General features: G+C 49.9%; 1 pseudogene; it reads left to right on the plus strand.

Annotated features, from left to right (window-relative positions):
* Positions 1–3,346: 3,346 nt before the first annotated feature.
* On the plus strand, positions 3,347–7,834 carry LOC103638839 (GDSL esterase/lipase At5g55050-like; annotated as a pseudogene).
* The last annotated feature ends 7,543 nt before the right edge of the window (positions 7,835–15,377 follow it).

Below are 15,377 nucleotides of genomic sequence, written 5' to 3' on the forward strand. Positions count from 1 at the left end.
TTCGCGCCGTCTCGTGGAGGCCAGATCTGCAAGTCTACGCCAGGCAGTGGAGCTAGAAGCCAGTTCCGCGAGCTCTCCTTCCCCCTTCGCCGAATAAGCACGGCAAGCTCACTGGATCCATTTGATGCATAAATTACCTATGATTTTTCAACCACAACCCTCAGCCTGTTATTTTATGCATGATATGATTTTGAGACAAGTTATTATGGCCACCTAGCCGCTTGCCGCAATCAATCCCTGATATATATGTTCTAAATGATTTGAGAACAGGTGTGAGTTTTCAAAAGAAAATGCTTTTCAAAATGTGTGTGATGAAGAGTTTTCACCCTTATCACCTTGTGAGTGGGATAATCAGGGACTCCTTGGTTTAGGGGAGGGCCTAAGGTGTTGGCTCAGCTGGTTTAGGCGTGAGCAGAAGGATTGTCCCCTCATATAAGGACCGGTTTGTCATCTTCACTACCTGTACTCTTTAATAGTACAACCACTCGAGACTGTGTGGGCAGTCACTCAATCTGAACTCGTGCGGTCCGACCCCAGGGTTATGAAGGCTGGGGAGCACCGGGAGGATAAGGAGGGGGAAAGTTTTGTCCAGTTTGGACATGGCGGTGGCCTGACTCCTTCCGGATAACTGTTAAGGTTAGGACGTGCGAGGAAAGAAAGAGATTCGGATTCGGAGCTCATTGATCATGAGATCGCAGAGCCGGACTAGTGGGTAAAGTGTACACCTCTGCGCAGAGTTTGAAAACCTATTCGAATAGTCTGTGTCCACAGGAATGGACGAGTCTGGTATGGTATGGCAATTAATGTTTTGTTTTCCAAAAAAAAGAGATGCTTTTGAAAAGTGGTTTTTAAAAGGTTCGGCGGTTGAGCCGTGAGCTATGGTGGACGGGAAGTCCAGTAGCTGTTTTTGAAAAGGAAAACCAGTGGGAAACTGCTGAGATACCTGGATGGTTTAGTCCAGGGGATTTTGTTATAATACTGAAAAACTTCCTGCTCCTTTTGGAGAGGATGCGCTTTGCAAAAAATACAAAATGTTTTTCAAAACAACTCTGCATAAAATATTGTTGTTTCTGCAAAATATCCTGAGCTCCACATATTCCATGCATTATATCTGATTTCCCCATTCCGCGGGTGAAGGTGGGCTACTGAGTACGTTTGTACTCACCCTTGCTTATTTGTTGTTTTTCAGAAAAAGGAGATCGGGTAAGAGTTACGACTGTTCCCAACCTTGCTTGTGGCTGTTGGACCGCTGAATTGCTTCACTGCGTATATCGGGCTGCTTCAGCCCCACTCTGATGATATGTCCCGAGTTGTGGACCAACTCTTAAAGTTGTTCGCCACCTTTATAGGTTTGTCTCGTTTAAGCAGATCTGGAATCATCTGATGTATAAATGTGTTTACTAGCCTCCTGGGACTAGTAATTGTATCACATTTGAGTCCCAGAGGATCGGGACGCTTCAAAGCCGAAGGTACATTTGTAATTTGATATCATTTCTATTTTTCCATAATAATAAAATAGAAATGAGTTAATAATAATAATATATAATTGTTTATGTTATCTCTTATACTTCGTATGATTCCTTCTTCATTATTATGTGTTGTGCTGATGAAGGTATGTCCTTCATAACCTTCGTCCGAAAATCATTATATCCCATGGGAAATAATGCTTCGAAGGACGAAGGACTTTAATGTTTAACATTCTCTGTGTTGCCTTGTTCTTAACTCATAGCAGTTAAGAACAAGTCCCCAACATTGGCGCCCACCTCCGGTGAACTCTTTTCGACCACCTTCGGCAAGCATTGACCTTCGTCATGCAACCGAAGAAAGCTTCAGCGACAGGGGCTGCCGCTCTGCAGCCGCTGGACCCGAACCAGGAGACCCTCTCTCTTCGAGAGGCCCGAAGCCAGAAGAGGAAGGCCACTAGTTCAACACCCCAGGAGGACGAGTTGGACCAAGAAATCAGGAACATGGAGATGCTTCATCAACAAGTACAAAGGAAGAAGGAGAAGATGGCTCGACTAGCCGATCTTCAGAGGCAGATTGACGAAGCTACTGAAGAAGTACGTCATCTCTCTCAAGATGAGCAAGAACGAAGGCCCCAACATAGGGAGCTTCACCAAGAAGGCTTCTTCAATGAGGATGAATGGTATGAGGATTTCCATCATGGAAATTTTGCTTTTGATGATGCTTCTCCTCTGTCAGCAGAATTGCAGGCTACACCTTGGCCCCAATCTTACAAGCCACCCCAGCTTACCATGTATGATGGACACTCAGATCCGAAGCAGTTTTTGATGAGCTACGAAGCAACCATATCCTCATATGGAGGCAATACCGCAGTCATGGCGAAATTAATATTGCGAGAGGCTACTGTTGGGGGCCTTCGGCTTCCGAAGGTCCTCAAAAACATGATTTAACAATGTTTCTGGAGTATAATACATGAATAGGTACCTTCGAACTTGGATCAAAACCACAGTGTGAAGAAGTACAAGGAATACGAAGGATGGCGCAGAGCCGAAGCTATGCGCAGGGGAGCTTCGGCATGATAGCAGAAAAGGAAACTGACTTAAAGATAAAAATGCTATTTAGACCTCGATGGATTACTATAAAGTTATTAGCAAATGTAAAGGGCATGTGTGTAATTTTACATGGGTTGCGTCTCGTGCCTATAAATAGATGAACAGTGTCCCGTACTGTTCACGCTGACTTGACATTTTGTTTTTGCGTCACGCTTGTACTTTTACCTTCCCTCAAGCCGAAGGTACATTTGTAATTTGATATCATTTCTAAATAATAATATATAATTGTTTATGTTATCTCTTATACTTCGTATGATTCCTTCTTCATTATTATGTGTTGTGCTGATGAAGGTATGTCCTTCATAACCTTCGTCCGAAAATCATTATATCCCAAGGGAAATAATGCTTCGAAGGACGAAGAACTTTAACGTTTAACATTCTCTGTGTTGCCTTGTTCTTAACTCATAGCAGTTGAGAACAAGTCCCCAACAAAAACCTAATGTTTATATACACGGATTTTTTTAACAAATACTTTTATAAAACATAAATGTATTAAGAGTTTATTTATATTAAAAAAACATTGGTCAAAGTTAAATTTGTTAAATTTGAAGAGTGTATCGCTGTTTTAAAAGATAACTAATAGAAAACTAGAGCGAGTACAAATAAGACCACCTCCGCTTTACCTGGTCCTTCAACAAACGAATATTGTCCGACCCACAAAGTCACAGCAAAAAAATAAGTCATTAAGCAAGCAGTAGCATCAAAGCTCACCAGCTTACACAGATTTCCCCCTATATATAGAGTGAGAGCACTAGAGAAGTGGCCGCGCGGTTGGCCAGTTGCTCTGTTGCTGCAGCCTGCAAGTAAAGTAGGTAGGTAGCCAGGTAGGCCGACCGGCAACGACGATGGGGCGGCGTCTTCTTCTGCTGTGTCTTGTGATGTATGTGCAGGTAGCGCTCATCATCGGCACCGTCGTCGCCGGCGGTAGGCCACCGGCGATGTACGTGTTCGGGTCCTCGATACTGGACGTCGGCAACAACAACTACCTGCTTGGGCCGGCCGTCGACAGGGCCAACCATCCCCACAACGGCATCGACTTCCCGGCCTCCATCCCCACCGGAAGGTTCAGCAACGGCTACAACATCGCCGACTACGTCGGTCTGTATCACTCTGTACATGTTTCGTTTCCGTATTCTCTACTCTCTACTATGGACCGCATGCTACAATGGTACGTGTGCTGGACTGCCGGTGCTGCAGCAAAGAGCATGGGGTTCGCGTGTAGCCCTCCTGCCTACCTGTCCCTGGCACCGACGACGACGAGCTCCGGCACTCTGGTGCAGGCAGGTCTCAGCCATGGCGTCAACTATGCTTCCGGAGGTGCTGGGATCCTCGAATCCACTGTAAGCAACTAATTAACCCGCTAACACGCACGCACGTGCCTAGCTGCATCGTCATGCGGTGATCGTTGCAGTAACTGTGTGGAGTATGTATATATACATGCAGAACGCCGGGAACACCGTCCCTTTGTCAAAGCAGGTGCGCTACTTCGGCGCTACCAAGGCCAAGATGGTCGCCGCAGCGGGCACCCGTGCGGTGGACGCACTGCTCTCTAGCTCCGTCTTTCTCCTCGGAATCGGCAACAACGACATGTACGTCTTCGCGGCCGCGGAGCTGGCGCGGAATAGGTCGGCTGCGGACCAGAGGAGGGACGCCGCCGTGCTCTATTCTAACCTCGTCTCCAACTACTCTGCCACCGTAACGGTACACAGCTTGAACTGATCTAATCAACGTGATCTACTCCTCTACATGGTATCCCCTAGCATCAGCCATCTTCTGATCTTCGGTCAATCTTTCGGTCCTCGGTCCCTCAGCCCAAGCCTCATATACATCTTTCACCCCTCCCAATCCTAAGGCATCACCAGAAAACTTTCGAGTGCTTTTTTTTACACTCCTCAAAAAGGTTTTTTTGCCGAGTGTTTTCTTTTTAGCACTCGGCAAATAATTTCTTTGCCGAGTATTTTTTTACATTAGACAAAGACAATTTTCAAATCACATTTTAAAACAATAAATTAATTTAAATGAAAAAAATTAACTACAAATTTGTAAAACTCATCAAGATATACAATTTTTATTTTAAATTTGTTCACACAACTTACACATCTCTCTTGTAGTTTATGAAACTAAAGGAGAGATGTATAAGATTTATAAACAATGTTAGAAACACCATGTTAGATGAGCAAATGACCAAACAACCGAAATAAACTTTGAAGATCTAAGAAGTTATAGAGTTTTTTAGTTTGCAACTTTTTTATTTGAAGTCATCTTGTCAATAAAAACTACGTCTGAATTTTAAAAATTTAAAATTCGAATTTCATAAACTCGGATGGAAAAACCAGCAAAATGAAAGTTGTAGGTCTTGAAAAGTTATGAAACTTTGTAGTTGTCAATTATTTGATTTGAAATCATCTTGTCATGTAAAACTATATTCAAATTTTTAAACAACCTCGGATGGAAAAACCGTCAGATTTAAGTTGTAGGTCTCAAAAAATTATGAAACTTTGAAATAGCAACCTTTTACTTTGAAATCATTTTGTCATATAAAAATATGTTTGAAGTTTTAAAATTCGAAATTTAAATTTTGTAAACGGCCTCGGATGAAGAAACTATCAAAATAAAAGTTGTAGACCTCGAAAAGTTATGCAACTTTATAGTTGACAAATTTTTTATTTAAATCTATTGAGTGCCTTAAACATCAATTTACACTTGGATTATTATAATATGTGAAGAAGGAAAATGTATTATAAACATGATTGATGAAGGGGTTTAGTGGTAGATGATTTTTCATGCGAGAGAGAGGTCACGAGTTTGAATCCCATAGGCAACGAGTTGTAAAAAATGCTACAAAAATGGTGAGAAAATTTGGGTGCGCTAAGCTGGGGATGATGGTTCCACTAATTGTTTTTGGGTTTTTTTCACGAATTTTCCTAGTGCTTTTCTTTGCCCAATGTTTTTACACTCGACAATGGTTTTGCCATGTGCCTTTTGTAAATTATTTATCGAGTGTAACACTTCGAAAGACTTGTCGAGTGTAACACTTCGAAAGGCTTGTCGAGTGTCTGGAACATTAGGCAAAAAGACGAATCCGATATTGCATGAGCCCACTTATCTTTTTTCATAGTCGTTGATCGTCTCAATGGTCAGTGCTCCACACTTGCACATCAGAAGTCATGTTGTTTAACACCACACTCATTTTTTTAAATGAACGACAAGAGAGCTGCCCAAAAATATATCAAAAGAGAATTAAAGTACAACAAGTATGGCCCTTGGGGACGACCACACCCTGAAAAAAAACAAGAAAAAGAAACAGAAAGAAGAATAAGAATAAAACCACTAAAACAATCCAGAAAAATCTTATGAACCCATAGCTAACTTGAACTGGTCAACATCCTCTTTTACAATGAACGCAATTTGGAGGGGTTGGTAGATTAATTGTTGAAAAATTCTTCTATTTTGCTCCTTCCAAATATTCCACCAAAAATAACAAATGAGGCCACTGAAATCTCTTCTACCAGACCTCGGGACTGCAGACTTGTATTTTCTCCACCATCTGATATGAGACTCATCTTGACGAATATTTGGTAAATGATTTAGGTTGAACCAGCTGGCTAGCTGATTCCAAACCTATCCTAAGAAACCACAATCTTTACAAAGATGAGTTGGTGTTTCTGGCATAATGTTACAAAGCTTGTGGATTGTGTCATGTGGCTAGTTCCTTTTGGCCAAGTTGTTAGCAGTTGAGATTTTCTTCTGAAGGAGGATCCAAGCAAAGATCTTACACTTTGGCTCTGATTTATCTTTCCAGATCGGTGCAATATTGAACCTTTTAGATCTTCTAGCTAATTGGATTCGATATGCACTAGAAGTGGAATAATCACCATTGGTTGTCCATTTCCACATAATTTCATCCTCTACAGATTCATTTCTATTGATTACTTGAATTTCCTCCCATAAGGGAACAAATTCTCTGTTGGGTTGTAATCCCATGAAGATGGGAAACTCAGGCATTATTCTGGAGAGCTTTCTGAACGTTGATGTCCTTTTGTTTGGATTTGTTAAATACATGATGAGTTAGGTTTTTTGGTGCTTCACCATATAACCAATTTGAGTGCCAGAAGAGGGCTTTGTTGTTAATACCAGCAGTAACAATCGTGGAAGCGTGGAATAAATCTCTATCACTTTTGTCTCAAGGGATCTTCAATTTTTCCTAAGGGCCTCTCGTTTTGCTTCCATTTAAACCAATATCATCTTAGCCTCAGAGCCCTAGTGAACCGCTCTAGGTCTAGGATGTCAGTCCCCCTAAGGCCTAGTTTGGATACTTTGGGATTAGAGTGTTTTGGAGGGATTGGAGAGAATGTAAATCCCTAATAGATCAAATACTCTCTCAATATATCTCAATCCACTCTAATCCCACTCATTACTAAAGTACCTAAACTAGGCCTAAGCCTTTTGGTGAACATATTGTTGACCAATTGACCAAGCAATGGCCGTGGTTAACGTTTTCTTGTTCCATACCTTTCCACACTCATATTAATATTAGTCTAAACATTAAATCAAAATCGGATCATCTTTTGATAGTTACTCACCATCAGTCGACATATATATGAGCACATCTTTACCATGTGTTTATATTCTTCAATTATTGAAGAATTAATATCATCATAGAGCCACCTTAGACACAAAATTATTGATGTAAGTTTTATGGTATAAACTAGGCTACTAACTGTTTATTGGGCTTAATTGTTATACATTCATGTAGGAATTGTACTCGATGGGTGCCAGGAAGTTTGCCATCATAAACGTCTGGCTAGTCGGCTGCGTGCCGGCGGTGCGGCCGTGCGGGTGTTTAGCCCAGTGTCCGCATGCTCAGACACTCTCAACCAACTCGCTGCTGGCTTCGACGTCGCTCTTCAGTCCATGCTCGCCAGCCTCACCCCCCGGCTGCCTGGCCTCGTCTACTCCCTCGGTGACGCCTTCAGCTTCACACGGGACGCCGTAGCAGACCCACAGGTGCTGGGGTACACCGACGTCGCCAACGCGTGCTGCGGGAGCGGGCAGGCGCCATGCCTACCCAACTGCAACTCCACGCTCTGCGCCGATCGCGACCGGCATATCTTCTGGGACCGTGCGCACCCTTCACAACGTACCGCTTTTCTCACTGCCCAGGCGTTCTATGATGGACCGGCCAAGTACACCACTCCCATTAACTTCATGCAACTGGCCGAGTCCAAGTAATGAAACCCGTAGAGATTTTATTATATAATGAAGTATTTATAAATGTAGTATATTAATAAATGAATAAGTGAATGCGTCTATATCACTACAGTAAAACACTACAAGTCCGACGGCTCCTTATGTCCGGCGGCTGACTAGAAGACCGTCGGACAAAATTTATAATATCGGAGGGCTAGCAGGCGGACCGTCGGACATAAGCTTATGGCCCTGTTTGGGACAGCTGCTGCTTGTTGAAAAAGCAGCTTATCTGATAAGCTGGTAAAAAGCAGCTTCTGCTTATTAGCTGCTTTTAGTTCATTTTGAGAAGCAGCTGAACTGATAAGCTGCTGCAGAAGCTGTCTGTTTGGCAGGACTTCAGCTTAAATTTGTGAAGAAGCTGAAAATAAGCTGTGCCAAACAGGGCCTATGTCCGATGGCTGACAGACAAGCCGTCGGACATAAGTTTATGTCCGACGGTCTCCTAGGGGGCCGTCGGAACTAACGGATTTTAACCGACCCCCGCGCCCGTGTCGATTTCATTTCTCTCTGTCTCTCTCTTGCTCGCATGCGTAGCCGCCGCCGCCTAGCTCACGCCGCCGTCGCTCGGCGCCGCCGCCCAAGCCTCTCCCGAGGACCTCCAGCCCCGTCTCGACGCCCAGCCCGCGCCTGATCCTTTGTCCACATCGATCGGCAACTCCACCGCCACCCAAGCAACACCGGAGCCGCCCCGACGCCGCCCACGGCCGCCGGAGCCTCTGCCCCCGTCCCCGATGCCACCGGCGCCCGCTTCACCGGCTAATCGTCCGGCAAAGTGAGCAATTTTATAATGTTTAGTATAATTTTGTATATGCATATATATTGTTTGCTAGTAGCAATGTTTAGTTTTGTTATGTCCGACGGCTTAATTTAATTATGCAATTAAATTAGCTTGTTTTAATTTATTTATTAGTGGCTATATAATTTAAACTTTTAATTTCCGAGGGTAATTATTAAACCCTCGGAAATAAGGTTGTTTTATTTAATTTAGGGTCCCGTGAAATGATTTTTTTGTAGTGCTATTGTATTAGTGTGGTTAATTAGTAATCATAACTAATTAAGTTAACATCTCGTATCTAGTATGGAGGAGGATCGTCGATAGATGTATGAAGGTTGGAAGAAAAGAGGTGCTCTATCAAGTGAGTGGGTTGCCAAGACTGATGCTTTTCTCGACCGTGCTTTTGCTCGGTCAGAGACTGGAACCGATGTTAGGTGCCCTTGTAGCAAGTGTCGGAACATTAATTTCCTTGACAGGAGGACTATGTCGATACATATTTGCAAGAACGGTTATGTGCCAGGCTATGAGGTGTGGGTGCACCACGGTGAGGACCCACCTCCTCGTATTGTATCGGAATTTCAGTCACATGAAGAGGGGACTACGATAGGATGGAAGAGATGCTTGACGATGTACACCATGAGATTCTAACCGTCGATTCGGAAAACCCCGGTCAACCCACCGATTATGAGGATCCAGCTACACCTGAGGTTCAGAAGTTTTTCGAGCTCCTTAAAGCTGCTGAAGAGCCGTTGCATGAGCACATGAAAGTGACCGTCCTTGTATTTGTGACTCGACTTATGGCTATTAAGTCTAAGTTTGCATTCTCAAACAACTGCTACAAGGAGCTTTTGAACTTGATCAGTGATGTACTTCCGGAGAATCACAAGATGTCAAAGGACATGTATCAGTCCAAAAAGTTGCTCTCTGGGCTCGGTATGGACTACGAAAAAATCGATGTATGTGACAATAACTGTATGCTTTTCTGGAAGGAGACCGCGAGTGAGAAAAAGTGTACTGTATGTGGTGAGCGTAGATTCGTTGAGGTTGAAAACGACGATGGTTTGACCGTGACGACGAAGATTGCACGTAAGCAGCTTTGTTACATGCCTCTTATACCTCGGTTGAAACGTTTGTTCATCTCCAAAAATACAACCAGACACATGAGATGGCACAAAGAAGGGGTACGTGAGAATCCAAATGTCATGGCACACCCAGCTGATACAGATAGATGGAAGGCACTAGATGCTTTTGATTCCAACTTTGCTGATGAAGTGTGGAATGTCCGCTTCGGTTTAGCAATAGATGGTTTCTCGCCTTTCAATCTAACTGCAACGTCCTACTCATGTTGGCCCGTCTTTGCTGTTCCATAAAACCTTCCACCAGCTCTTTGTATGAAATATGAATTTATTTTCTTGTGTCTTGTAATACCTGGTCCGGATCATCCTAGAACAAAGATCGATGTGATGATGAGACCCCTCATTGAAGAATTGAAAATTTTGTGGGAAGGAGTCGAGGCATACGATTGTTACAAGAAACAGAAGTTCAACCTGAGAGCCGCGTTTTTGTGGTCTATTCACGATTTTATGGCTTATGGTATCTTTGCTGGATGGAGTTGTCATGGGATTTTGACATGTCCGATATGCGTTGAAGACACTTTATGCTTTCAACTAAAGTTTGGTGGAAAGATATGTTACTTCAATTGCCATAGATGTTTTTTGCCAGAGGATCACCCGTTCAGGTTCGATAGGAACGCTTTTAAAAAGGACACGATTGTGACGAGGGGACCACCCAAGCGTCTTAGTGGTGCAGAGATTCTCGCGAGACTTAATGATTTGAAACTAAACGAACATGGAAATCATTTTGAAGGTTATGTGTCGGGGACCATAATTAGGGGTACCCTCAAGACGCCTAATTCTCAGCTGGTAACCCCCATCAGCATAAAGCTGCAGAGGCCTGATGGGTGCGATTAAGTCAGGGATCAGTCCATACGAGCGACTCGATCACGCCTCGCCCGAGCCTAGCCTCGGGCAAGGGCAGCCGACCCCGAGGGGTTTCCGTCTCGCCCGAGGCCCCCCTTTTTAACGGCGGACACATCTCCGGCTCGCCCGAGGCCTTGCCTTCGCTAAGAAGCAACCCTGACTAAATCGCCGCACCAACCGACCAAGTTGCAGGAGCATTTAACGCGAAGGCCCTGCCAAAGGCGCCATAAGAAACTCCGCTCCGCCCGACCCAGGGCTCGGACTCGGGCTAAGCCCCGGAAGACGGCGAACTCCGCTCCGCCCGACCCAGGGCTCGGACTCGGGCTAAGCCCCGGAAGACGGCGAACTCCGCTCCCCCCGACCCAGGGCTCGGACTCGGGCTAAGCCCCGGAAGACGGTGAACTCCGCTCCGCCCGACCCAGGGCTCGGACTCGGGCTAAGCCCCGGAAGACGGCGAACTCCGCTCCGCCCGACCCAGGGCTCGGACTTGGGCTAAGCCCCAGAAGACGACGAACTCCGCTCCGCCCGACCTAGGGCTCGGACTTGGGCTAAGCCCCAGAAGACGACGAACTCCGCTCCGCCCGACCCAGGGCTCGGACTTGGGCTAAGCCCCAGAAGACGACGAACTCCGCTTCGCCCGACCCCAGGGCTCGGACTCCGCCCTGGCCTCTGCCGAACGACCTTCGCCTCGCCCGACCCAGGAGCTCGGGCTCGGCCTCGGCCACAGAAGACAGACTCGACCTCGGCTTCGGAGGAGCCACCACGTCGCCCGACCTAGGGCACATGCCCGCCACGTCAACAGGAAGTGCCATCATCACCCTAATCCGAGCCAACTCGGGCCGCAGAGAACAAGACCGGTGTCCCATCTGGCCAGCTCCGCCAGATAGGCAATGATGGTGCCCCGCTAGCCCTGTGACGACGGCGGCTCTCAGCTCCCTTACGGAAGCAGGGAGACGTCAGCAAGGATTCAACCGCTCCGACAGCTGTCCCTCCACCAGGCTCCGTTGCTCCTCCGACAGCCACGACATCACGCCAGCTGGGTGCCAAGATCTCTCCGGCTGCCACATTGGCATGTACTTAGGGCGCTAGCTCTCCCTCCGCTAGACACGTAGCACTCTGCTACACCCCTATTGTACACCTGGATCCTCTCCTTACGCCTATAAAAGGAAGGACCAGGGCCTTCTTAGAGAAGGTTGGCCGCGCGGGGACGAGGACGGGGCAGGCGCTCTCTTGGGGCCGCTCGCTTCCCTCACCCTTGGACGCTTGTAACCCCCTACTGCAAGCGCACCCGACCTGGGCGCGGGACGAACACGAAGGCCGTGGGATTTCCACCTCTCTCACGCCCGTCTCCGGCCGCCTCGCTTCCCCCCTTCGCGCTCGCCCACGCGCTCGACCCATCTGGGCTGGGGCACGCGGCACACTCACTCGTCGGCTCAGGGACCCCCCGGTCTCGAAACGCCGACAGTTGGCGCGCCAGGTAGGGGCCTGCTGCGTGTTGACGAACAGCTTCCCGTCAAGCTCCAGATGGGCAGTCTCCAACAACCTCTCCAACCCGGGACGGTGCTCCGTTTCGGGAGTCTCGAGTTCATGTCCCTCGACGGCAGCTACGACATGATACTCCTTCCACCGCCGCGCGACAACGACAATGGCGGTCGACAACCCGCCCGCCGGCGGCGAAATCGACGACATCTTCTCCGCGTGGTGGAAGAACGACATTCGAGCTCGCTTCGTCCTCTCCCCCGTCAACGGAGGAGGAGGCGGGGCAACCAAGGCCAGGCGGGAGGCCGCGCTTCGTCGGGCATCGACCTCGCGTTTGAGACAAAGGCGAGCGTCGTCCCCCCGCGACACGCCAATCCCGAGCAAGTGGACGACGCCAGCACGCTCGCGGAAAGCTTGCAGGACGTCGCCCTCGTACCTAGGACGACGACGCGATCAGCCCCCAACGTGACTACGTCGCTCCTCGTTGACCAAAAGGTACTAACTGATTCCCATCCTACATCATTTCGACTCGGCCTCAACCTGCCTAGCGACCACGCTTTGGCGGGCGCTCTCGTTGAGGCGAGTGCAACCCCTCTGGGGTTTCGTATGCGGTCGCCTTAGGACCGATTGACGGACGTCTCGACCTACGGGCCCTCTGGGTCCGAGGAAGATGACGATCCCAGCATCTGCTGGGATTTCTCTAGATCTGGCAGCCCCAGTGCCATGCGGGACTTTATGGCCGCATGTGACTACTGCCTCTCCGACTGTTCCGACGGTAGCCGCAGCCTTGACGACAAGGACTGCAGCCCAAGCCGCGAATGTTTCCACGTCGAGCTAGGGGATCCCTCCGATGACAACCGTCTCGGCATGCCGGAGGACGGTGATCGCCACAGCTCGAGCAAGTCCACGGGGCGCAGGCCAGGCTCGACGAGGGAGCAGGAGCGCTTGAGCCGATCCGCCGGGACGTCGGGCAGGTATGGGCGGGCCAACCTCCGACCGGAGAAATACGTCACCTGCCCCAGGGTCTCCAGCGCCGCGTCGCCGATATCGTCAGGGTCAGGCCACCACCTGCATCCAGCGGGGTCGGTCAGAACCTGGCCGCAGCAGCGATGCTCCTCCGCACGATGTCGGAGCCATCCACCACCGAGGGTCGGCGAATCCAGGGAGAGCTTAAAAATCTCCTGGAAGACGCCGCGGTCCGACGGGCCGAGAGCACTGCCTCCCGAAGGCAAGCGTACCCCTCGGAACCTCATGTCGCGACTTCCCGATTCACGCGGGAAGCCTCGGTCTACACCGGGCGCACGCGCAACACCGCGCCTGCGGCCCCGGGCCACCTCGGCAACGAGCACCATCGACGCGACCGTCGGGCTCACCTCGACGAAAGGGTGCGCCGAGGCTACCACCCCAGGCGAGGGGGACGATACGACAGCGGGGAGGATCGGAGTCCCTCGCCCGAACCACCCGGTCCGCAGGTCTTCAGTCGGGCCATCCGACGGGCGCCGTTCCCGACCCGGTTCCGACCCCCGACTACTATCACAAAGTACTCGGGGGAAACGAGGCCGGAATTGTGGCTCGCGGACTACCGCCAGGCCTGCCAACTGGGTGGAACAGACGATGACAACCTCATCATCCGCAACCTCCCCCTGTTCCTCTCCGACACCGCTCGCGCCTGGTTGGAGCACCTGCCTCCGGGGCAGATCTCCAACTGGGATGACCTGGTCCAAGCCTTTGCCGGTAATTTCTAGGGCACGTATGTACGCCCTGGGAATTCCTGGGACCTCCAAAGCTGCCGACAGCAGCCGGGAGAGTCTCTTCGGGACTACATCCGGCGATTCTCGAAGCAGCGCACCGAGCTGCCCAACATCACCGACTCAGATGTCATCGGCGCGTTCCTTGCCGGCACCACCTGCCGCGACCTGGTGAGCAAGTTGGGTCGCAAGACCCCCACCAGGGCGAGCGAGCTGATGGACATCGCCACCAAGTTCGCCTCCGGCCAGGAGGCGGTCGAGGCCATCTTCCGAAAAGACAAGCAGCCCCAGGGCCGCCCGACGGAAGATGCTCCCGAGGCGTCTACTCCGCGCGGCGCCAAGAAGAAAGGCAAAAAGAAGTCGCAAGCGAAACGCGACGCCGCCGATGCGGACCTTGTCGCCGCCGCCGAGTACAAGAACCCTCGGAAGCCCCCCGGAGGTGCCAACCTCTTCGACAAGATGCTCAAAGAGTCGTGTCCCTATCATCAGGGGCCCGTCAAGCACACTCTCGAGGAGTGTGTCATGCTTCGGCGCCACTTCCACAGGGCCGGGCCACCCGCGGAGGGTGGCAGGGCCCGCAACGACGACAAAAGGGAAGATCACCAAGCAGGAGAATTCCCCGAGGTCCGCGACTGCTTCATGATCTATGGAGGGCATGCAGCGAACGCCTCGGCTCGGCATCGCAAGCAAGAGCGCCGGGAGGTCTGCTCAGTGAAGGTGGCGGCGCCAGTCTACCTAGACTGGTCCGACAAGCCCATCACCTTCGACCAAGCTGACCACCCCGACTACATGCCGAGCCCGGGGAAATACCCGCTCGTCGTCGACCCCATCATCGGCGACGTCAGGCTCACCAAGGTCCTGATGGATGGGGGCAGCTGCCTCAACATCATCTACGCCGAGACCCTCAGGCTCCTGCGCATCGATCTGTCCTCCGTCCGTGCGGGTGCTGCGCCCTTCCACGGGATCGTTCCTGGGAAGCGCGTCCAGCCCCTCGGACGGCTCGACCTTCCCGTCTGCTTCGGAACGCCCTCTAACTTCTGAAGGGAGTTTTTGACGTTCGAGGTGGTCGGGTTCCGAGGAACCTACCACGCGGTATTGGGGAGGCCATGTTACGCGAAGTTCATGGTCGTCCCCAACTACACCTACCTGAAGCTCAAGATGCCGGGCCCCAACGGGGTCATCACCATCGGCCCTACGTACAAACACGCGTTCGAATGCGACGTGGAGTGCGTGGAGTATGCCGAGGCCCTCGCCGAGTCCGAGGCCCTCATTGCCAACATGGAAACCCTCTCCAAAGGGGTGCCAGACGTGAAGCGACATGCCGGCAACTTCGAGCCAGCGGAGACGGTTAAGGTCGTCCCTCTCGACCCCAGTGGTGACACCTCCAAGCAGATCTGGATCGGTTCCGGGCTCGACCCCAAATAGGAAGCAGTGCTCGTCGACTTCCTCCGCGCAAACGCCGATATCTTTGCGTGGAGTCCCTCAGACATGCCCGGCATACCGAGGGATGTCGCCGAGCACTCGCTGGATATTCGGGCCGAAGCCCGACCGGTCAAGCAACCTCTGCGCC

The sequence above is a fragment of the Zea mays genome, chromosome 9 (assembly GCF_902167145.1).
Source record: "Zea mays cultivar B73 chromosome 9, Zm-B73-REFERENCE-NAM-5.0, whole genome shotgun sequence".
Taxonomy (NCBI): Eukaryota; Viridiplantae; Streptophyta; class Magnoliopsida; order Poales; family Poaceae; genus Zea; species Zea mays.